This window comes from Vulpes vulpes, chromosome 1 (assembly GCF_048418805.1).
Source record: "Vulpes vulpes isolate BD-2025 chromosome 1, VulVul3, whole genome shotgun sequence".
Lineage (NCBI taxonomy): Eukaryota > Metazoa > Chordata > Mammalia > Carnivora > Canidae > Vulpes > Vulpes vulpes.
In genome coordinates, this window is record NC_132780.1 from 121385202 (window position 1) to 121409702 (window position 24501).

Below are 24501 nucleotides of genomic sequence, written 5' to 3' on the forward strand. Positions count from 1 at the left end.
TCCTCCCGGCCCCCCTTTGCTCTGTAACTCATTTCTCTGATCCCTTTAACTTGATCTGGGTGTGTCCCTGTTAGAGACCCTACTTTCCTAAATAAGTCTTAGCCAAGTATCTTGCTGCTAACCACACCCACCTCTCAGGGGAGAGTGCTTTTCCACACACTACTTTGTTTAGAAATCCTTGTTCCTGGAAGCTGACAAGCTGTGCGTTTCTTAAAATGTAATGATTACCTATGAACAGTACAGCTAAATATAGTCATGCAAAATGCAATATTTTGAAACAGAAGAACATTGTTTAGATAAGATTTTGTATAGTTTTCTACTATGTACAGTGAGAGGTCTCTGTAAAGTTTGTATTACATAACATTTTGAAAAAAATGAAAATTTTAAAGTGGGGTGACAATTAATTTTATGTATCAACTTGACTAGGCCATGAGGTGCACAGATAAATGGTCAAGCATTATTCTGGTTGTTTCCATGAAGGTGTTTTTGGGTGAGATTAACATTTAAATCAGTAGATTGGGTAAGGTATATAGCCCTTCCTAATGTGGGTGAGCCTCACCCAATTATTTGAAGGTCTGCATCAAATAAAAAGGCTGACTTTTCCCAGTAAAACAATTCCTCGGGGATCCCTGGGTGGTGCAGCGGTTTGGCGCCTGCCTTTGGCCCAGGGTGCGATCCTGGAGACCTGGGATCGAATCCCATGTCAGGCTCCTGGTGCATGGAGCCTGCTTCTCCCTCTGCCTATGTCTCTGCCTCTCTCTCTCTCTCTCTCTCTCTCTCTCTCTCTCTCTCTCTCTCTGTATGACTATCATAAATAAATAATAAAAAGGTAGTCCTTGGAACTGGGATATCAGCTTTTTCCTGACTTTGGACTCAAACTAAAACATTGGCTCTTTCTGGGTCTTGAGACTGCCAATCTTCAGATTGGAACTGCACCATTGGCTCTCCTGGTTCTCAAGATTTCAGACTCTTACTGGAGTCTGAACCTTTGGTTCTCCTGGATATCTAGCTTGCCAACTCGCCTTGTAGATCTTGGGACTTGTCAATCTCCATAACCATGTCAACCAATGCTTTATATTAAATCTTTCTACATATATATATCCCCCTGGTTTTGTTTTTCTGGAGAACACTGTTTCAGCCTGGAAAGAATTTTAGCAGTGCTTTTCAAACTCCAATGTGAATACAAATCACATGGAATCTTATTAAAATGCAGATTGTGATTCAGGATGTCTGGGGTGGGGACTAAGATTCTGTACTTCTAAAAAGTTCCTAGGTGATGCTGATACTGTTTGTCCACCAACCACACTAAATACCAATGCTTTAGGGATCCTAAAACAGAGGTTCTCAATTTGGCTGCACATTAGAATTATCTGGAGTGCTTTTCACAAATATTCATGCCTGGTTCCCAGCCCCAAGAGGTTTAACTGATTTAACTGGAGTGTGGCTGGACTCAAGTATCAGTGTCTTTTTAAAAAGTATTCCAGGCAGCCCCGGTGGCTCAGTGGTTTAGTGCCGCCTTCAGCCCAGGGCGTGATCCTGGAGTCCTGTCGGGCTCCCTGCATGGAGCCTGCTTCTCCCTCTGCCTGTGTCTCTGCCTCTCTCTGTGTGTGTCTATCATGAATAAATAAATAAAATCTTAAAAAAAAAGTATTCCAGGTGATCCCAGTGTGCAGTCAGGGTTGAGAATTGGTATTCTGGTCCAGGGTTTGTCAAAACTTTCTTATATATGAAAATCACCTGGGAATCTTGTTAAAATGGTTCTGAACCCGGAGCTTGAGATTCTGCCTTTCTTTTTTCAAAGTTTTATTGATTTATTTGACAGGGAGAGGGGAGAGCACAGCAGGGGGAGCAGACTCCCCAGTGAGCAGGGGGCTCGATCCCAGAACCCTGGGATCATGACCTGAGCCAAAGGCAGACATTCAACCCAGGCACCCCAGATTCTACATTTCTAAATAGCTTCTAGGTCACTTCAGGGTTGCTGTTCCACAAACCACATTTTGAGTAAGGATGTAATTCAGTGTTTCTCAACCATGGCATTGTTGAAATTTTGGACCAGATAATTAGGGAGCTACCCTGTGCATTATAAACTGTTTAGTGGCATCCCTGGTCTCTACCAGATGTCAGTAGTACATTCCCTCATCCTGGACCAGTTGTGACAACTAAAAATGTCTCTGGACATTGTCAAGTATTCCCCAAGGGGCAAAATCACTACTACTACCACTATGCCCAACTGTGTTGGTCTAAACCAACCTCCTTGTTTTATTGGAAACTGAAGTCCTGTTACAATGTGCCCGTCTTCTAAGGATCTCAGTATCTCTAGATATTTGAAAGCTGGCAGATCACAAAGATGACAGTTGCCTCAAATGGAGTATGGTAGGTAGAACAATAGCCCTACCCCAGGATGTCTGTGCCCTATTCCTGAAACTTGTGAATATGTTACTTTGCATGGCAAAAGGGGCTGTGCAGATATGATTAAGTTAAAGACCTTGACACAAGGAGATAATTCTGGATTATCCAGGTTGATCCAATGTAATCACTAGGGAGTACAAGGTACAATGATGAAAGCAAGATCAGAGAGAGAGAGAGAGAGGGAGAGAGAAAGAGAGAGAGATGCTCTTGGCTTTGAAGATGGAAGAAGAGACAACAATGCAGACAGCTTCTAGAAGGTGAGAAGTCACAGGGAACAGATTCTTTCCTAGAGCTCCTAGAAGGAATGCATCCTTGTCTACACCTTGATGATGGCCCAATGAAACCCATTTCAGATTTTGAAACTTCAGAATCATAAGAAGATAAATATGTGTAGTTTTAGGCCACAAATAAGTTTGTGGTAGATTGCTACAGCAGCAATAAACTAATACACAGGGGAACATGATAAGCAGGTAAATAAATAGTCCTTTGTTGTGAGAGAACCTTTGTTTAAGGTCAGTATCCATAAAACAAGGGAAAGTCTCCTGGAACCCATGAACCACCAGAGCCTTCACAGGTATAACTTTCCCTAGCATTTCAAGGCATATCTTAGAGAGATACCTCCAGAATCCTCCCCTAACCTCCAGGTCCGAGCTAGAGCCTCCCTTTTAAAGCACTTACTAGCCTGCCATGTTTAATCCTTCGGCCTGTGGTATGATGGTTAAATGATCCTCCATGCCCTCAGGCTAAATGTGATTTATGTAAAAGCAATGCTACAGCCTGTGAGTAAAGTCTATTATTATTTTATAGCCTCTGGATAATGCTAAACCAAGCCATTTGTGGCAGAGTAAGACAGCATATCTTGAACCTTGATATTAAGGAAAAGGAAGATGAGAATTACAACCAGGGTAGGTAATTAGGCTAAAGTTTCAGGGTAATGTGCCCAAGGGCCTTTCTTTACCCTGATGGGATTCACTTCCCAACTCCCCACCCCAGGCTGGCCATTGCCACCACCAGAGAGTATGTGTCAGGAGTGCCTAGAGGAGATCCCAGAATTTGTGCCTATGAGCATCTCCAGTTGATAGTGTGTATCCTTTTCTGACAGCTGTAGCCTTTAAGCCTATAAGAGCCAAGTAAAATTTGCATATAATCTATCTGAGTATTAGTTTTTACTGATTCTAGAACCCAGTTTTATGTTGGATTAGTGACCACTTTTTACTCAATGTTATACTTGCCTGTTTAACTGCGTAAGCCCTCTACCAAACTAGAGTTTTTAAGGTGACAGAGAACTCTATCTTCTTTACTCTTTTATTTTCATCGTGAGCATAGTGCCTATCATGCAGTAAGTGCTTTTTTATGTTTGTGGAAGCATTGAGAATGAAGATGGGTTTTTGGCATGTTGAGTTTGAGGAGCCCTTGAGACCAGACCTCGAGTTAGAGATACCTGCTAAGCAGCGGGTTGTGTAAAGCAGAAGTTCAGGAGGTTGTTCTGAGCTGGAGTTACAGAAGTTGGTTAAGGCCATGGACGGGAATGTTGTAATTCAGTCAAAAAGTCCAGAGCGGGCATTTCTGACATTTTGGCTGGATGATTCCTCATTGTGGGAGGCTGTCCTCTGCATCGTAGGATATCTGAGAGAATGTCTAAACTCTACTTACTAGATGGCAGTTGCACCTCCCAACTTGTGACAACCAAAAATGTCCCCAGATTTTGTCAGATGTTGCCTGGAGGGAAAACTTGCTCCTGGCCCTGGGTGAACAAAAGCATCCAAAGGGCCGCACTTATTTGTGTGCATGTCCCCAGACACTTGGCTGTGTAGAGTCAAATGAGGGGCTCTTCCTCATTGCCTCATGATCTCACCCCTGCTTCCAACCCCTTACTCCAACCCAGACACTCTCTCTGATATTGGAAGTAGCAATGTGACATTAACAGAAGCAATAATTATGACTATGCTGTGTAATATTTAAAAAAGAGAGAAAGTTATGTTCTCAATCCTATAAAACTGGGGCTTTTTTCCCCTTAACCTCATTTCTCACAGGAATGCCTCCTTCCTGAGTGGGATCCCCTTACTGATATGTTTCACAGCTCCCTGGAACTCTTGGGTCCCTGGATAGGAGCAGAGACTTCTGAGAGAACCTAGGTCTGCCTGGGGCTGGGGTGGTTCTGAGGAAGGAGCTGGAGCAGGTGCCAAATAAGATTTTTCTTCTGAGGCTCCACACATTACAACCCTTTCCTTTCATGCTTGGAAGTATGTGCTGAGCTAACCACACAATAGCCCCAGTCAGGCCAGTGAGTGATGTTTCCCAAGATGGATTTAATCACTGAAATACTGCACATAAGTTGAAGTCTCAAAATGAATTCACTGTGTCTCACAAACTATAGAAACATGAGAAATAAAGCCACAGGGCAACTCAGAGAGAGAGTAGATGGATTTCACCTTACAGCAAAATTGGCAGGGTGTTCGGAGGGCTTCCCTTTAGGGTCCATTGGGAGCAGGACAAAAGAGCTTGCTTTCCTCCCTATATCCTTTCCTGTATCTCCCAGAACATTTGCCATGTCTGGAAAAACCTCATTTTGATGTTTTTTGACAAAAAAAAAATCAAGCTTATCTAAGAAAACACTGCTGCTTTTCTGTTTATGGTACTAAGCATCTCATTTTTCACTATGTCTCCTAATGAAATATTCATCATAACATGAAAGAAATCACAGTTTGAAAGTAAGAAATGGAGAAGGATCCAGTGATCTCTGTCAAAAGAGCAGTATAATGAGGGTGGGTAAATGGGGCACTTGACTCTCATATCACTCAACATTTATAGGGCTTCTACTATGTTCCATGCTGTGTGCTAGGCACAGGAGATATAGGTGGAAAAGATAGTTGGGAACCACAGATTCTAAACCATAGGTAAATAGCTGACTGCCAGCCAGGACAGTAATCCTAATGACAAATAAGGGGGCCTGTGGGTACACATATGGGCTACTCTAGATGAGATGGAGTCAGGGAAAGGGTCCCAGAGGAGGCATCATGTAAGCAGATGGGAGTTAGATAGGTGATGATGGGATGGTGGAATGGGCAGGGAGTGGGGATTCCAAGCCAAGGGCAATTCAGAGGGGTCTCTCTCTGGGCAGAGAGAGAGACCACAGACTAGAAGCAATTTAGTCTGGCTGGAGTAGACAGTGTCAAGTGTTGGGGGTGCTGGATGCTAGCGGAAGACATTAGAGAGGTTTGACTGGTGGAATCCATGGAAGAAATTCTCTGGTTAGGAGCAGGAGTCAGCTGGAAGCCAGGTCTAGAGATACAGATATCTCCAGCATTGGAGTCTAGTATGGCCTTAGCAAGAAAGCCCTTTGGGCTTCCTGCTGACACCAACCCAGAGATCAGGCTCATTAAGTAGCTAGCAGGCCACCAGAGGGGGTTTGGTCTTGGCAGGTGGTGGAGTTGGATTTCTTGAGCTCTGCATGGGCACAGATGTGTCTAATCACACTGTAGTTCCAGGGCCAGACTGACCTTTGCTCCAGGGCTGGTAGGAAGTGCTCTGAGGTAATACATATGTAGAATGCAGCAATATCATTCATTTCAAAAGAGGAAGGAATTCATAAATAATTGATGCTAATTAGAGATAAGTGACAACTTAGCTGAAGTTTCTGTCAGCCATCAAGGATAGGTGGATAGTGCCAGCTTAAAGGTGGAATGTCAGGGCGAGCCCTTCTCTAAGCCACCTGTCAAAGTCTCTTCTCCCATTCGGTCAAGTCCATGATCTCACCAGACCCCTTAAGAGATCCCAGTTCAGTACTCTGAGCCTCACCCTGCAGCTGCCTTGCCTATAGCACTTCTGCTCCATCTCACTTACATGGTTGGCTCTCTGTTCCTCTGGATCCCTCCTGGCACCCACCACAGGGGACTCCTAATAGAATTCCACTAAATTTAAGAGGAATACTTTCAGTTATAAAATAAGTCATGGAGATGTAGTGCAGAGCATGGAGAATATAATCAATAATATTGTAATAACCTTGCATGGTGACAGATGGTAAGTACACTTACCAAGGGGATCATTTTGTAATGTAGAAAAATATCAAATCACTATGATATACACCTGGAACTAATAGGATACTGTATGTCAATTATGCTTCAATAAAAAGAATTCAGAGCCAGAGGGAGTTTGCAGAACAAGGTATCCAACTTCTTCATTTAACAGCTGAAGAAACACAATTTACAGCTGGGAGCTGTTGGAAGAAGCCATGACCTGCCAGGCAGGCAGAGGAACAGAGAAAGCCTGCCTGCAGCAAGAGAGGCTATGAAGCAGAGAGATTCTCGGAAAGGAGCAGAGCTGAGAGATGGTGAAAGAGGATGCCCAGGTTGCTTGGTTCCACCTCTCCTTGATGTCTAGCTGCTTGCCTGCCTTCAGGCTCCATGAGATCCCTTGAAGCCTAAAGGGCAAATTCCCATTTCCCTTACGGTAGCTAAAGTCAGTTTCTGTTACATGTATGGCTGTTACTTCACATACATAATGAGTCAGGATTCAGGTATGTAAAGTCACCTTTTTCTCTTACAGGTATTGGTGTTAGTTTCTTGTGGCTGCTGTAAAAAAAGAAATGACCAGAGTCCTTGTGGCTTAAAACAAGAAAAAAAAATTTTTTTCACAGTTCTGAAGCCAAATTTCAAAATCCGTATCACTGGGCTGAAATCAGTGTGTCAGAGGGCCATGCTCATGCCAGGACCTTGCTACTTCCAGAGGCTCTAGGAGACGGTCTGTTTCTGGCCTCTTCCAGCCTCTAGTGGTTGCGACCATTCTTTGACTTGTGGTCACTTCCTACTCTGCCTTTTGTCTTCTTTCTATGCATTGAATCTCCGTACTCTTATAAGGACACATGTAATTGCATTTAACTTCTTGCCAGATAATCCTTCATCTCAAGATATTTAATGTAATTCCATCTGCAACATATAAGGTAACATTCATTCACAGATTCTACAGACGAGGATATGGATATCTTTCAGGGGGACACTATACAGACTATTATATTTGGAATATTTAAAAAACAAAATGCCAATTTAAAAGGATGATAGCTGGCAGTGGAATGGTAGAGAAAAAACCAGGTCAGATAAAGGCACCCAGACCCAGAGAATATAGAATCTGACCCTCCAGGTCAACATAGGCCCCTGGAGGAGATGGACGCATCATATTAGATCCTGGTCCAGGTACCAGCCATCATGAGCACTCAGCTAGCATCCCTTGTTCGGATTTCAAGGGACTTTCTAAAAATTTGGCTCCTCATGTAGATTAACCAACAGTGAAAGAATGGACTGATAAGTATACCAAAGTAACTAGTTTGTGGGATCATATTTCTCATCATAAATATAAAAATCAGAATTCCATTGTTTGTTTTGTTTTGTTTTTTGCTCATTAGTCTCTATGAATTTGAGTAGCACATATTAGACTCATAGATTCAGGCTGTCTAGTTTATAAGCTTGGAAATATAATTTGCCAGCATACTGATAGTAAATCCATCCCCGAAGGGGCAGTCAACCAGAGTTGTAGTAGCTTGGTCCTAATTCCAAATTCCCAAGGAGATTTTTTTTTTAAAGATTTATTTCATTTATTCATGAGAGACACAGACTGAGAGAGAGAGGCAGAGACATAGGCAGAGGGAGAAGCAAGCTCCTGGCAGGGAGCCCGATGGGGGACTCAATCCTGGATCCCAGGATCACAACTTGAGCCGAAGGCAGGCGCTCAACCGCTGAACCACCCAGGCGTCCTGATAATTTTTTTTTAAGTCAATTTCCCAGGCTCAGGCAATCAGCTGTGGCTAGGGAAGGAGGCCCCTTTGAATGTACTGCCTTTATTTTATGCTCATTTGGGAAGGGTAGGTTAAAAGTTGGAGTATAGGGCAAACAAAGGACATAATCATCCCCTGATGTCTGTGTTGTACTTAAATTCTCAGAGGGCATTCTATTTTCAAATGCTCCTCTTACCATCTATGAAGTCTTCATGATTATGTATTTGTGTGTATTTTCAGGATTCATGGTAAAACTATAGTTTCTCCTTCCTACCATGTATTCTTCTTACTTCCACCTATTAATCTCTATGAAATACCTTTGATTTATAATCTACAATGACTATTATTCATATTCAATCTGTTTTTAGCCTTATCTATGTATCACCTGTATTTATTGTTTAATATTTTGAAAAAAATCAACTCACTCTATAAATACATTAATTTAACAAATAAACTCCCTATCTTAAATGAAAAACTTTCCTTAAAAGGAAGGTAATCACACCAATAAATGTAGCAGGATGTTAGAATGCAACTGAGGCCCAGTGCAATACACAATATACAATAGATATATTATCAGAGTATAGACAGACTCCTCCCATGCAAGTCTACACAGGAAAATATGGAGAACTGGTTCTATGGTTTTTGCATCCCTTAGTCAGATCAGTGATACTTAAAAATGAGTTGGAGGATGACAGGAGAGCAAGGCCCGAGAAGGATCTTCTAGGTCAGAGACCCAAGGGAAGGAGCACTGCCTTCTCTTCCAAGCTAGCGTGACAAGCTTCATTGGGACCACACAGAGAACTGCAGAAGGAGTTCCCTGCAGTCAAGGGACACAGACCAATGGCGACTGATTCTATCTAGGAAAGGTAGAAGTGGCTATGTTGGAAAGTTAAGACTTTGTGGGCCATACTAGAGTTTGGGAGACCAGGGAAGTGTGACATTTCCTGTGTACCAGAATAGGCCACTTGGGAGAAAGACAGCTGGAGTGTAGTTAGATCATCTTGGGTATTTCCAACTGAGTGTCCAGGAGGAACTCCAGCAAGAAGAACTAGGAGAAATGCTGGCTTCTTAGGGGCTGTGAAAGGAGTGGTCAGTGGCCACTTAGACCAAAAATGCCTCAGTTAAGTCCCGCAACAGGGAGTGATAGAAATCTCTATGACATGGCCAGACGAGGAGTCCTCTAGCGTGAAAGATGCCTCAGCAGAGGAGGGGCCGTCTAATCACTTTCCCCAACTCTTCAATGATGTGCAGCCCTGCGTATTTGCTTCGAGGCACCTGGCTATTCCCAGTTTCCTGGGTGTAGCCTTGGGATGGTAGCCTATAGTCATTCAATAGCTGCCAGTACTGTAAGGACACTGATGTTCCAAGGACACTGCTGTGAAGGTAAAAGGTGAGTGGGTGCTTTTAGCCTTGTTGAAGGAGGCCATGGTCATTTGCAGAGCCAACTTTAGTTTGCAAGACATGCCTGCCCTCCCCCCACCAGGGGCAGACAGCACCTGGGTGAGGCTGAGGGCCAACCTGTGCATGTAGCATAGCAGTGAGGCTGGACCAGCCGGCAGATGGAAGTGGTGGTTTAGTGGCCCTGGCATTTGTGTGCTGGTTTGCATATTCACGTGGGCACCCACCAAGCCCTGAGAACTTTTTATTGTTGCCATTTTATTTTCTATTTTCTGTTTTCTCTCTCTGATTTTCATTTCTCTGGGGTTTTTTTCTTGCCTTCCTATGGACCACTTGAACATTTTTTAGAATTCCGTTTTGATTTATCTGTCGTGATTTCAAGTATAACTTTGTGCATAGATTTTTTAGTAGTTGCTCTAACAATTACATTTTAGATACCTAACATGTCAGTCTGTTGGTGTCAGTCTCCCAGTTTGAAAATAAAAGAAAAGCCGTACTTCCCTCTATATCCCATTACCCTTCCCCATTTATGATATAATTGTCTTAAATTTATGATATATTATCATTCCCCATTTATGATATAATTATGTTACAATTTTTTGAAGATTTTATTTATTTATTTGAGAGAGAGAGAGAGCAAAGAGAGAGAGGGGAAAAGCAGGCTCCCTACAGAGCAGGGAGCCTGACTCGGGGCTCAATTCCATGACTCTCACATCATGAGATGAAGCCAAAGGCAGACACTTAACTGACTGAGCCACCCAGGTGCCCCTTAAATATTTTAAACTTAGAACTGTATCAGTGTTACAGCATCATTTTGCCCAACATCATTTTGAAAACTCCAGAGAAGAAAAGTTTATTGGATTTACCCATTTTTCACTTACTGTGTTGCTCTTTGCTGATGTTCCAAAGTTTCTTTTTTATTGTTTCCTTTCTGGTTAGAGAACTCTGTTTAACCATTATTTTACTGCGTCTTCTGGTAACAAATTCTCTTAGTTTCTCTTCACCCGAGAACATCTTGATTTCCTCTTCATTCCTGAAGGATACTTTTGCTAGGTACAGGACTCTGAAATTGAAAATTCTTTTCTTTCATCACTTGAAAAATACTGTGCCACTTTCTTTTGGCCTTTATGATTTCTGATGAGAAATCTGCTGCTATAAAAATTGTTTTACTGCTGGGACGCCTGGATGGCTCAATGGCTTGGCACCTGCCTTTGGCCCAGGGCATGATCTCGGAGTCCCCGGATCGAGTCCCGCATCGGGTTCCCTGCATGGAGCCTGCTTCTCTCTCTGCCTGTGTCTTTGCCTATCTTGCTCTCTGTATGTATCAATAAATAAATAAAATCTTTTTTAAAAATTGTTTTACCGCTATAGGTAGGATATTATTTTTCTCTGGCTCCTTTCAAGAATTTTTCTGTCTTTAGGCTAATTATGGTATGTCTTGGCATGGCTTTCCTTGGGTTATCCTGTTTGGAGTTTCCTAAGCTTCTTGAATCTGGAGGTATATGTCTCTTGCCAAATTTGGGATGTTTCTGATTATTATTTCTTTGAATGATTTTTCAGTCCTATCCTTTTTCTTCCCTTCTGGGACTCTGCTGACATAAATGTTAGATCTTTTCTTATGACTCCACAAGTCTAAAGATCCGCTTAATTTTTCCAGTCCGTTTTTTTCCTCTGTTGTAAAGATGGGCTAATTTCCATTTTTCTATCTTTTAGGTCATTGTTTCTCTCCTAAGTCCTCCCACCCCCCTGCATTCTGCTGTTGAGCCCATCAACTGAAATTTCTATTTTTGTATTTCAGTTCTAAACTTTCCATTTGGTTCTTTATGTCATCTGTTTCTTTGCTAAGTCTTTCTTTCTTTTCTTTCTTTCTTTCTTCTTTCTTTCTTTCTTTCTTTCTTTCTTTCTTTCTTTCTTTCGATTTTATTTATTTATTTGAGAGAGAAAGATAGAGAGTATGGCAGAGGGAGAGGGAGAAGCAGCCTCTGTTGAACAGGGAGCCCAACTCGAGGTTCCATCCCAAGATTCCAGTATCATGACCTGAGCCGAAGGCAGATGCCTAACCCAACCAACTGAGCCACCCAGGTGCCCCTTTGCTGAGACTTTCTCTTGTTTGCCTGAGATTTTCTAGTTTTCATTTGTTTCAAACATATTTCTAATTATTCACTGAAGCATTTTTATCATGGCTACTTAAAAATCTTTGTCAGATAATTCCAACATCTCTGTTATCCCAGTGTTAGCATTTATTGATTGTTTTATTTCCATTCAGATTGAGATATTCCAGGTTCTTGGTATGATGAATGATTTTTAAATTGATATCCAGACATTTTCATATTATGTTTTGAATCTCTTCATCTTATGCAAACCTTCTGTTTTGTCTGGCTTTTTTTGGTAGGAGAAAGGGACTGCCACCTTGTTACTGCCAAGTGGAGGTAGACATCCAAGCTCCTCACTCGGTTTCTACTGATACCCAAGGTAGTTGAGCCTCTTGCTACTGTGGAACAGAGTCAGGAGTTCTGATTCTCCATGTGTTTTCCACCATCACTGTGGTGGAGGTGTCTTGGTTACCACAGTGCAAAGCGATGGTGACAGCTCTGACTCTACACTAGGCCTTCTATGATACCACCAGAGCAAGGAGGTTGAGGGATGTCTCATTACTGTCAGATGGGAATAGAAGTCAGACTGTGCACATGCAGCAGAAGGGTTGGGGTGCCTCATTACAGCCTCCCAAGGATACAAGTCTAAGTTTTCCATCAAGACTTTGCTGGTATGGGAGATGTTGAGACATGAGTTTTTCTTTGGTGTTTCCCTGGAGAAGGGGGTATTTTGCCTTAAAACTGTCTTGTTACAATGCCCATTTTTTGGTCCTTTGGCTAAGACAGCAGGCTTTTGTTGAGGGTTGGTTTGTTTGTTTTTCTCTGCAACTGTTTGGCATTCTGAGTTAGATGCTTCCTCAGCTCCATGTCTCAGTTGTATGAGGCAAAAAGAAAACCCAGGGAGTTTACTGCCATTCCATTCCTTAGATCTCAAAGTCCTTTCTTCTCTCCATGTTTCAGAGTCTTCTTCTCCTTCTTCTTTTTTTTTAAAGATTTTATTTATTTATGAGAGAGAAAGAGAGACAAAGAGAGAGAGAGGCAGAGACACAGGCAGAGGGAGAAGCAGGAGCCTGATGTGGGACTCGATCCCGGGACTCCAGGATCATGCCCTGGGCTGAAGGCAGGCGCTAAACCCCTGAGCAACCCAGGGATCCCTCCATCTTTCAGTCTTATGTTTGTTTCATATTTTTATGCTCAGGTTTACAGTTATGCTTACTAGTGGCAATAGAGAAAAGTACATCTCCTCTGTCTTCCTGGATACAGAAGTCACAGGGTATCTTTTCAATGTTAATAAATACTTGATTTCACTTGAGTATATCATTTCATCCCTCCTCACTCCTACCCTTGACACAAATACAAAGGAATAAAAGCACCAAATTAGTACTATATTTAAATTAATTAATAATATAAATATTTTAATTAAGGTGATTTAAAGGAAAAAATAAAATATGGGCAGCCTGGGTGGCTCAGCAGTTTAGCACCACCTTCGGCCCAGGGCATGATCTTGGAGACCTGGGATCAAGTCCCACGTCGGGGTCCCTGCATGGAGCCTGCTTCTCCCTCTGCCTGTGTGTCTCTACCTCTCTCTCTCTCTGTTTCTCATGAATAAATAAATGAAATCTTTTTTTAAAAAAGGTAAAATAAAGACATAATTTAAGACATAGGTCTATCTACCCATGTAGATATTTTATGCATGTTTTTACATGAAAGTTAACAGATTAAAAAATGTATACACACTGATGTTGCAAATTGGTGAACCATGGGTATCTTCTAGAGGCTCTCAGTCCTTGGACACAGAAGCTGATAGTTTTACTGGACAAAAAAAAAAAAAAAAAAAAAAAAAAAAAAAAAAAAAAAACCTGGGTAGAATCAAAAGTAATATGTTCTCTATTCTGTGCAGACAGTAGTAGATCAGGGCACTTGGGCCTTTGATTTCCTAATGCATATATTCTTATCTATCTGTCTTCCAGGACAGGTATAGCAGTATAGTCAGACAGGCAGATAGACACACATACTATGAAACACTTGAACTAGACTAATAGAAAAGTGACTAAAATGGTTTTAATATAAGAAAAGAGTGTGTGAGGGATCCCTGGGTGGCGCAGTGGTTTGGCGCCTGCCTTTGGCCCAGGGCGCGATCCTGGAGACCCGGGATCGAATCCCACATCAGGCTCCCGGCGCATGGAGCCTGCTTCTCCCTCTGCCTGTGTCTCTGCCTCTCTCTCTTTCTCTCTGTATGACTATCATAAATAAATAAAATTAAAAAAAAAAAAAGAAAAGAAAAGAGTGTGTGAACAATTCATTAGGAGGCATTGTGTGGAACAACACCAGCATTTGTTGATCTTACACTATGTATTGGATACTCTCTAAGTATTAACTCATTTAATTCTTAAAGGTTGGTATTATCATTCCTTTTTAACAAATAAGTAAACTGAGGCATAGAGAAGTTAAATAACTTGCTTAAGACTACATCTCATAATTGCAAAGCCCAAATTCAAACCCCACTCTGTTGGATTTGAAAATCTGCTCTGCTACCTATCTCTCATGGAAGAAGGTGGGGTTTGGGAAAGCAGTGTTAGGAGATAAGATAATACAGATGCTCAATCAGTTCATGAGGTGGCCACAGAGGATTGATTGATGTAATTGGACTTCACTGCATTTTTTAGTCTCTTATATTCTCACAATTAAGCTGTGCATTGTCTCAGAGTCCACAGCCTTCCTTTTCCAGGATGCACTTTTACTTCAAGGGGAAAATCTGGGCTGGTTCTGCTCTCCTCTCAGATTTGAAGGGAGTTGGCCAGGTCTTCTCTTCCTGTGTGTATATGACTAAGAGAGATGGGAGGGGGCCCACAGCATAGAGACCCATTGCCAAGAACATCTCAGGGTGGAGAGACCTCTGGAACATTTTTTCCACTCTGCATCAGACAGGGTAAAACTGATTAGCATTTAATTGGTTTCAGCTGTTCTTAACATGTTGCCTAGAAAACTTCAATGTACTTTGCTAAATTCAATATTCCTTATGGTTAATAGATTAAAAGGCAAAAACACTCTTGAAGATCCTTGCTTTGGATCACACTGAGTTTTCTGCTATTGTTCACCCATTTGGAATGCTCTAAGAATGCTAAATATTTTGGATTGGGTATAAAAAAAGAAACAAACTTATGTCTGTTAAGACTGGGGTAGACAGCTTCCTAGGAATCAAGATACCTAGATTGCAGTCCCGACTTTCCCTGCATAGCCTGTGACATTGGCAAATCTCAGGCTGCTAATCTAGAAAATGAGGAGATTGAACTCAAGGATCATAAAAGTTGCTTCCATTTTTCAGGTTCTGTAAATGTTTTCATTGTTCTGATGTTTCAGCACAATTCTGAAAAAAAAAAAAAAACAATAGTATGATAGGTTCTGATTAGGAATGGTGCAGAACAGCAATGGCAGGTTGAACCATGGAATGTGCATTGAGGGAGGGATTTCAAAGAGCATAAAATGGATAAGGCTTAGTCACTAGGCATTTTATTCTTCAAAGACCAAAGGACAAATGAAGCGCTAGAAGATCTCTATTTCACTGTGTTCTTGGGCAAGGACACTTTAGTCCCCACCCTTCATGTCTCTATCTATGAAATGCAGATAAGGACACCAACCTGTTAATGGAAACATTTTGGAGGTTTAGTCAAAAGGTGGGATGCAAATAGTGTGTATCAGACCCTGAGGATCACAGCAGGGGCTTAACCCCAAGGCCTGGGGAACTCCTGACCCAGCTCTAGCAGACCCAGGAACCTCCTCACTTACCCTCAGTCAGGGCTGTGAGACTGAATGTAGACTTACTTAAGCTTGAGCTGAGACAGAGATGCGAGACACCTCCATTGAATGCTTTCCCCATCCCCTAAAGCTAAAGACCTCTCTATGCCTCCACAAATGAGTTTATTCTTGAAATAGCTCAGGCTGCTGGACCCATTGCTGGTGCTGCTACATCCATGGTCCAGGATGATTTAGAGTCACAGGCTTTCATAAAGGGGGCAAGACCAAAGCTGGCTCTAACAAATGCCAGAGCCTTGCTGCAAGTGGTAATGTTGAAGAGCTATTGGCTTTGGATGAAATGGTTCTCCAGGAGTTCATGCCTCACGTAGATTTACGTTAGCAACACATATTGAAGGCAAGATTAGATATTGAAAGTCGTAGGCTGCTTGTAAAACTTTATGAGGAGGACTATACCAGTGTGGAAACTTCTTTCCTAGAGACATCATGCACTAGGCGTCTAAAGTGTTAGAGAGAGTTTAGTTTTGGTCACTCACTCATCTATTTAGGAATGTCAGCCTTACTAGAACGGAAAATGGATGAATAGTGTTTTATTATGGAAATGTCATGTGTGCACCTGGGAGAGGAATGAAGGCTTGAGACAAAAGGGTTTTCCAAGTTCCATCTGGTGGTTCTTTGCCATATCTGGGTAGAACTAGTCTACACACACTCTTCTCCATAAGTGGTGGAGCATTATAGCTCTCTGAACACCCCCTCGGAGCAGCAGAACAAAACTGAACGCACCAGTGCAGCAAGTCCACAGTGTGTGCTAACTACTTCCTCAGAACCTGGGTCTCACATGATTGTATATAGAACTCCTTACTGAATCTTTCCCTTGCAACTTGGAAATTAAGCTGTATTTCAGGCATCATTTGTCTTAAAAGTTTACCCATGGTTGGAAATGTGAAGAGTCCATGGAATAAAAATGAAAACAAAAGAAGATGAAAGTGCCTTGTGTATTCTTTTGTTGTTGCTGTATAAAACCCATGGCCCTCCCGCAGTGGTTCCTATATTCTGTGTGCTGAGTCAGGGAACAGAGAGCCCTGTCAGCTGGTGACTTATATGCTCATATTCCCTGAGGAGAAGCCCAATCCTGTCCTTGGAGCCTGGCCAGCCTTGGCAGGAGGCCCAGGCTCATTAGGTCCTGATTGTGCTTTTTCTTCTCATAGTCATAGTGAAGCCCATACACGTTGACCCCCGGCACTTTCCCTCATTTCCCAACCTGGATTCACCTTGAGTTACACACGGATGATGGGAGATCACATAGTTTTCTTCTGTTTGGTTATAAAGAGAGAACACGAAGGAGCATTTATTCTTGCAGTCCCTCTGTGCTCGCCACATGCCATTCTGGCTCAGGTGTCAGAGGGGAGGGTGTGGTTGGAGTCATGCCCCAAGGTACCCCCCAGCTCTCAGCACAACCTCTGTGTCTCTTCTGAGTCCCCTTCCCAGCCCCTTCTGAAAGCTTCTCTTTCTTTCTCTGGCATCCTTTCAGTTTGAACTCATGTAAACTATTAATGAGCCAGACAGCGTTATCCAATTTTTATAAACTGCACGATAGAGGTTTGTAAGAAAACAAGCCATAGTTGTGAAAGTTGCCATGAACATCAATTTTTCATACTGCTGCTTTAGAATTGGCCTTTCGTAAAAACTGGTTATAATTCTTCTGGGGTAAGGACGGCTAAAAATTGACTTGGAAATTCTATGCTTTCATTATGCTCATTTCCCCTAGTTATTTGTTTATAGTCAGAAAATCTGACATATCTTAAGATATGTTGCTTGCTTTTGCCACAGGTCATAAACTTAATTTTCAGCCGCTCCACCTTGGAAACCCAAGACACTTAAAACACTGTTATTTATTTTCAGAAAAAAAAAATTAATCAATCAGACTTACTTTATCAGTAATTAGCTGGGATAAACCTGCATTTTCCCCCTCTTTTTTAGTGGTGATGAAATGATGAGCACTATTATAGCCCATGATTATGTATTTAGATATCGTGCCATCGAAAGATACCAACAAAAGAAAAACAATGAAATGAAAGAGATAAGAGAAAAAATTCTATCCCCCTCTCCTTTCCCATGCCCCTTGTTGGCTATTTGAACATAAGCTGTGTTATTAATGTCCAGGGGAGTTTAAATTTTTCTTGTTAGGATGACTATTATGAACTCTTCCCTAGGTGAAGATTTGTGTTCTGAAGTCATTGTATTCTTGGGCTTTGGTCCAACGTGACTTCATTTTCCGCCTGCTGGGATTTCAGAGAGACTGCTAATGTAAGGGCGGCAGATTTGTGAGCCAAAGATGTCTGCTTTTTCTGACTCGTGTTAAATGAGCTGTGTGTTAAGATGAACTGTGTGTTAAGATGCTACCAAGTTTCTCCAAAATTTCAATTAAGTATGGCAGGATTCTACTTGGCCCAACCATGGAGGTAATTAAAATGTACATTCTAGATCAGATAAACTTAACAATAAATTGGCACTGGGAAGGCATAGGGACAGCTACTAGAACTCTAAAAATAAGAAGTTCTCAGAAAACAGTTCTCAGGCGCATATTAAACATATTAAAATTAATTTCAGTTGGATCAAAAAGTTGGCATGCAAGTCAGTCCAGGATTTGGTTTTTGTTTTTTGTTTTTAATTGGTTTGAATAGATTGGCAAAATAATTCTAGGGTTTCAAGATGGAAATGAAGAGTTTACTATTCATGAGCCCATTTATTAAGAATGATGCAACATCTCAGCCAGTAACATCGAGCCTTTTAGTATTTGATACCACTGTGAACCCGAAGGTCAACACTCCAGAGAGAGCCTGAGCTAGGAAAAAAAAAAATGGCACTTAAAAGTTCTTTCTCTTGTGCTTGCTTTGGCAGCACATATACTAAACGTTCTCTCTCAAGTCAGTTACTCCAGTCTTCTGGAAGAAGAAACGTTTGAGAAGTCACCTTAAAAGATAACCCAAGATATGCAGAAGCAATTTTTGTAGAAGGGTGTTTATTGCAATGTTATTTATCATAGTGAGAAATTGGGTTGGTTAAACAAATTATGGTACATTTACACAATGGATTACAACAGAATCATAAAATAATGTTATGTTGTATTAATGTTAAAATTCATAAGAAAACTTGTGATATGTTAAGCTGATTTTTACATATATTACCAGAAAAAAAAAGCAGGCTAAAATATAATAGACTCCAAAAGTTAATTGTGGCTATCTCTCGGGCAATGGTAAAAAAGATGAAATTAAAAAAAAAAAAAAAAAAGATGATTTTTTTCCTCTTTTTCTATAAGTCTTTTGTAATCAAAGAAAAGCAAAATATATGCCATAAAAAGATATTTTGTTTGCAAAATCTGCTGAGAGATGGTGCATATTTTAATCTCTTATTTTTAAACTAGAACTCTCAAATTACTTAGCTTTTTTAGAGATTCATCTACTTTTTATATTTCTCATCAATTTTTAAAAATATCTGTCACTTCCTATCATATTCAGAAGTTTTCTGCTCTCCACTGATGCAATGCTTTGGGGAAATTAAATTTGATTGTGTCAAAGTCATCAGAAAAGCCTTAATTTGGTTTTTGTGAAGCCTCTTTAAAAGTTGTTAGGTAGTGTTAATAGGCTGAAAAATTGGTCAAGAGGCCACCAGCACTGGAATAAAATGGTTCTTTATCACTACAAAAACCTCCACTGACAAACTCCACCCTCAGAGCAACATGCAAACTCCAGAACCTGAAAAGAAGACACACATGCTAAGCCAGGATGCTCCTGTATGCAGGGCACAGATCAAGCTACTTATCTGAAGATGGAGGATTGAGGCTTTAACCAGTAAGACCCCATGCTGGGGAAAGATCAGGCCTTAGGCCAAAACACAATGTGTGGGAGGATCTCTGTCCACTACAAATTCATAGCACAAATGAGAATAATTCTTGGCCTGATGGAAAATTCTATTAAACTCTATTGTCCAAGATTGTCAGGAAACTACAGTGTCATTGTATTAATTGCTCTTGATTTGAGACACATATGTTAAAAAACTTCAAAATTCCTCCCTTCCCCCAAAGCAGCACAAGGAGGGACATTCAAGGTCATGACTCATTATCGCGATAGTGGGAGTTCTCAGTGTTCCTCCTATCACAGCTCTCTAACCATGACCTTGGAGCTCCTCCTTTTTTCCCTGGCACTGGTGTTTCTTACCTCCACTCCACCCAGTGTACAAACCCACTGCATGAAGGATGATGGAGCAGCATTTTTCTATGCTTCCAGCCTAGGGTGGCCCAGCTTGCATGCTCTAGGGGAGGAGGGAAACTCCAGGCCCCAGAGGCAGGGCAGGCTGGCTGGGTGTGGTGGGATACAGGAGGATGCGGTTGCCTGGTGCCTGTACCATGGAGATAAGGAGATCAAGGTTGGAGAAGGGGAAGAGTAAAGTAGGAAGAGTGGGGAGAGAGAGAGAGAGACTGGAGAGAAGGGGTTAATAACGTGAGCCAGGTCAGGGCACCACGCATGGCTTGGGCAGGGAGGAGAGTGGGTGGGGGGCCCAGGAGTGAAGAACTGCTGGAGGGGACAGGCAGGAGGCAGGGCTCGTAAAGCAGAGGTTCTTTCAATGGGAGTCTGTGGAATATAGTTTTAGTTTTGTGTGCTTGAAAATGTCTTTATTTTTCTCCATCACTTAAATTGTGTGCTAGCTGGATATAGCAGTCTAAGTTGAGAGTTTTGCTCATTTAGTTTTGTTCGCCTTGAAGACTGCTTTTTCCAGCATTTTGTGTTATTTAACGTGGCTGTGGAGAAGTCTAGTAGTATTCTGTGATAATCTGTATTTTCTTTCAGACACATTTAAGATTTCCTTTTATTCTTTATGTTCTGAGTCCCATTACAATGCTCCAAGGTAGGAATTTATTTTTATTTATCCTTTTGTCACCTAGAGACAACTTTCAATCTGATGACTTCTGTTTTTCTTTTGCTCTGGGGAGTTCTTAGTTATTACTTTTATGCTAAGCAACTTGACATTGCTTCTCTGTTGTTCTTTTCATTCCCTTTTTTGGGGTCTCATGGTATATGCATGCAATCACTCTTTTGTATATTTAAACTCTTTTCTCTTTGTGTTGAATTTAGGGTGAGCATCTTAGTTTGATCTTGCCACTCACCAGTACTTCTTTTAGTGAATCTAAAGACCATTTCAACTATTAAGTATTTTTTAAAATTCCAAAGGCTACCTTTTCATTTCCAAGACTTTTATTGGTTATTTTGCTCATCCATCTATTTTTGCTTCATTTATGCCTGCTTTTCTCCATATGGCTAGTTCTTTTTATTTTTTTAAATTTTTTTTTGGCTAGTTCTTTTTATAACCGTTATTCTCTTATCTCTTTGGACTTCCTTGTTTTTAACCAATTTGTTATACTATTCATTAAAATTAATTTTTTTCTGCAGTGAATTGATGTCCTGAATTAACGCTTTATTTTATTTTTTTTCTTCAAGAAGCTTTTATTGGCACTGGCCAGGAAAAGGTGTGGTAGCCATTTCTGAGCAAAAACCCGTATCCCAGGAAGGTCTTCAGTGTTAAGTTTAACACCCCACTGAACCAGAAAGTTTAAGTTCCTGAAACTTAAGTTCCAGACACCCCACATCACCAAGAGGTTAAGAGGTGTCCCCACCAAAGAATTTTTTAAGTAAACTCTGTGTCCAACATGGGGCTCAAACTTATGACCCTGAGATCAAGAGTCACATAGTCTACTGACTGAGGCAGCCAGGCACCCCCAACAGACTCCAAAATCAGTAGGTCAAGCCCTGCTGCTCCTAGTAAGATCAGAAAGGCAAGCAGCAGTCCTGAATGTGCATCCTTGTTATGGGAAGACTAAAAAGGCAAGAAACAGTATTATGTTTTTTCAGGTTGACTCCAGGTCACTCTCCATTGCAAAGATGATGTTTTCAGCAGTCACACTGAAGTCCCTCTCCATTCTGTATTTGGCTAAGCAGCTGCTTAGAACGAGTGGTGGTCATAGGACATGATCATCAGGATGGTAGAGTTCACTCATCAGGCGGTAGATGTAGGAAGGTGCATTCCCACCAATGTTGGAGATAAAGAGGGTAATGAGCTCTGGGGGGACGTAGTCAAGCACAGGGCAGTGAACGCTGACCTTCTCCAGAATGTCCCCTTCTGTGAAAGGCAGGACTTCTTCAGGAGCCACAAACTTGTGAAATGAATCTTCTTCACTGGGGAACTGTCGGGAAAGCTTGAACATGGGAGCACAAACGATGAGCAGGGTAGAATGGTGTTTTGCTGCCAGTGCTAGAGTGTGAGTTCCTGTCATAGCTCTCAGGGCACCGTTGGCCAGGATGGTCTTTGTGCCAATGATCACCTTGTTGACTCTTGACATAACAGCAAAAATGGCAGCATCAGTCATGACAGTTGTCTCAATACCTGCTTTGGACAAACTGACTACCATTTCATGACCCTGACAGAAAGGAGCACAGTCTGCCACAATGACATGGAATTTCCTCTTTCGGGTGAAAGAGGAAGGGAGGAGGAAGGGAGAAGGAAGGGAGAAGCCAATGGTCATGACCACCTTGTTGGAGTGGATATGCTCCAGCGCCTGGGCTGCAATGTTCTCTGTTGTCCCTTCCAGTTCCACAAGCAGCTCATTCATTGCCTCAATGATGTTGGACTGGAGTTGGGCATAATGGAAGCTGAAATCCTTGTTCAGGCCTTTGGATGTCAAGAGTTTGTGCAAGGACTCCTGCTGATCGCTCTCATCGCTGTACTCCTCCCGGATGATCCTGAGCACTCTCTGCACCATGTTGCCCACTGTGGTCTCCGAGGGCTGCGCAGCCCTTATTCTCTGGCCCTCTCGGGGAACCACTTCCATCAGCTCCTCTGCGTTGCTCCCGCGGTGGTCGGTGATGACCCGGCGCAGCAGCCCCAGGGTATCACGAGCCACGTCCCCGGAGCTGCGCCGCCTACCGTCTGGCTTCAGGGCCTCCACGAAACTCTGGATGCCCTCAGCCGCTGCTCCTGGCATCTCGAAAACAGCCGCCTCGCCCTCAGATCCCACACCTGCACCGAATTAATGCTTTACTGACTGTATTTTTAAGGATAGAATTTCATGGATTTTAGAATTTTGATTTGGTGGCTTATTTTGTTTTGTTTTTTTTTTTTAATTTTTATTTATTTATGATAGTCACAGAGAGAGAGAGAGAGAGAGGCAGAGACACAGGCAGAGGGAGAAGCAGGCTCCATGCACCAGGAGCCCAACGTGGGATTCGATCCCGGGTCTCCAGGATCGCGCCCTGGGCCAAAGGCAGGCGCCAAACCGCTGCGCCACCCAGGGATCCCTGGTAGCTTATTTTGAATTAGAATGTTTTTATTGTTGTTTGCTTTTAATCTGTTTTTTTTTTTTTTCTCTTCTATTTCTCTAAATCTATTGGTTTTGTGGTTGTCTCTCTACCTGGCCCCCTGGAATTCTATTTCAGGACCACATGCTGTAAAGGCAGCTCAAGGCTCTTGACCAAAGTGATGTCAGAGATAACTTGGGTCTAGTCACTGGGCCAACACATGACTTGGTTCTTTTTCTGACTTCAAGGCTGGATCTCTATCTCCCCAGGTACATAGACTCTCCAAGCTCAGACAGCCTCTCTAAGTTGATCACCCCAATTTAGGTCCCTTGTTGCAAGTGGAGTAGGCTCCCTGCCATGCAACCACCACCACCTGCTTCTGGGCCTGCAGACCGGCAGGCCCATGGCTTTAGCCTAACTCCCTCTTTGGCATTCTGTTGCTTTTTCTTGTCCATGGACATAATAATCTTTTTCCCCCTTGAGCTCTGCAATGTCATTTTTTCCTCCTTTTTTATCGTTTTATCTTTGCCATGTTTAGGGGAAGAACAGCAATGCGAAAATGTGAACTTCTTGCCCCATCTTATTAGAAATCCAGCAGTTGTTTTTAAGCGTTTACCTTGCCATGCTTTCACTTTACTGTGACAGACGAGTGACCTTTAATTAGTACACAGGCTGTGGTTTGTAATGTTTAAGGACTAAGTGGGAATTTTGTATTTAGCATTAGAACAACTTGCTGGCAGGCCTGGGTGGCTCAGGGCATGATCCTGGGGCCCCGGGATGGAGGCCCACATCAGACTCACTTCGTGGAGTCTGCTTCTTCCTCTGCCTGTGTCTCTGACTCTCTCTCTCTCTGTGTGTCTTTCATGAATAAGTGAAATCTTTTTTTTTTTTTTTTTTTTTAAAGAGCAACTTGCTGGCTATAAAAATAATAGGGCACAATTTTCCCTATCAAGGCCAAACTGTTCTTACCGGATCGAAAGCTATATATCTGAACTGATTTGCAAATTCAGTGGTCCCCTAAGACCTAAAATCCAGAAAAAGCTAAGGACATTCTCTTAAGATTTGTAAAAGGATATGTAATCATAGCATTTTATAGCTCAAAGAAACATCAAAGATCATATATCATTAGCCCCTCATTTCTGGACCTGAGCAAGAAGACTTAGAGAAATTAAAGGTCTTGCTCAAGGTTACAAGGCAACAAAGCTAGAGTTTGAATAATTGGGTTCTCCTAGATTTGTATTTCTTTTTTTTTTTTTTTAAGATTTTATTTATTTATTCATGAGAGATACAGAGAGAGAGAGAGAGAAGCAGAGACACAGCCAGAGGGAGAAGCAGGCTCCATGCAGGGAGCCTGACGTGGGACTCGATCCTGGGACTCCAGGATCATGCTCTGCACCAAAGGCAGGCGCCAAACCACTGAGCCACCCAGGGATTCCCTAGATTTGTATTTCTTCAAAAAAGTTGTCTATACCATATATTAGAAGCGAAAGAATTAGGATACTTGATAAATGATTACTCCTATGATGCTTAAATATTTACAAAGTGGAGCATTTCACAGAACAAACCACATTCAGATTCCTGAAGTTCTCAATTTCAATCTACCCGTGTTTTTCAAACACATGTATGTGCATACCAGCATTTCTTGCTCTGGATAGGAAAGAGAGTTAGTCAGGATACTCCTTATTCTGTCCTTCACATGGCTATATCCAATGAAGTATCTAATTTAGATAAA

The 24501-nt window shown here is 41.9% G+C and overlaps 1 pseudogene; it reads right to left on the reverse strand.

Moving 5' to 3' along the window:
• Positions 1-21326: 21326 nt before the first annotated feature.
• On the reverse strand, positions 21327-22456 carry LOC112913781 (translation initiation factor eIF2B subunit beta pseudogene; annotated as a pseudogene).
• Between the last annotated feature and the right edge of the window lie 2045 nt (positions 22457-24501).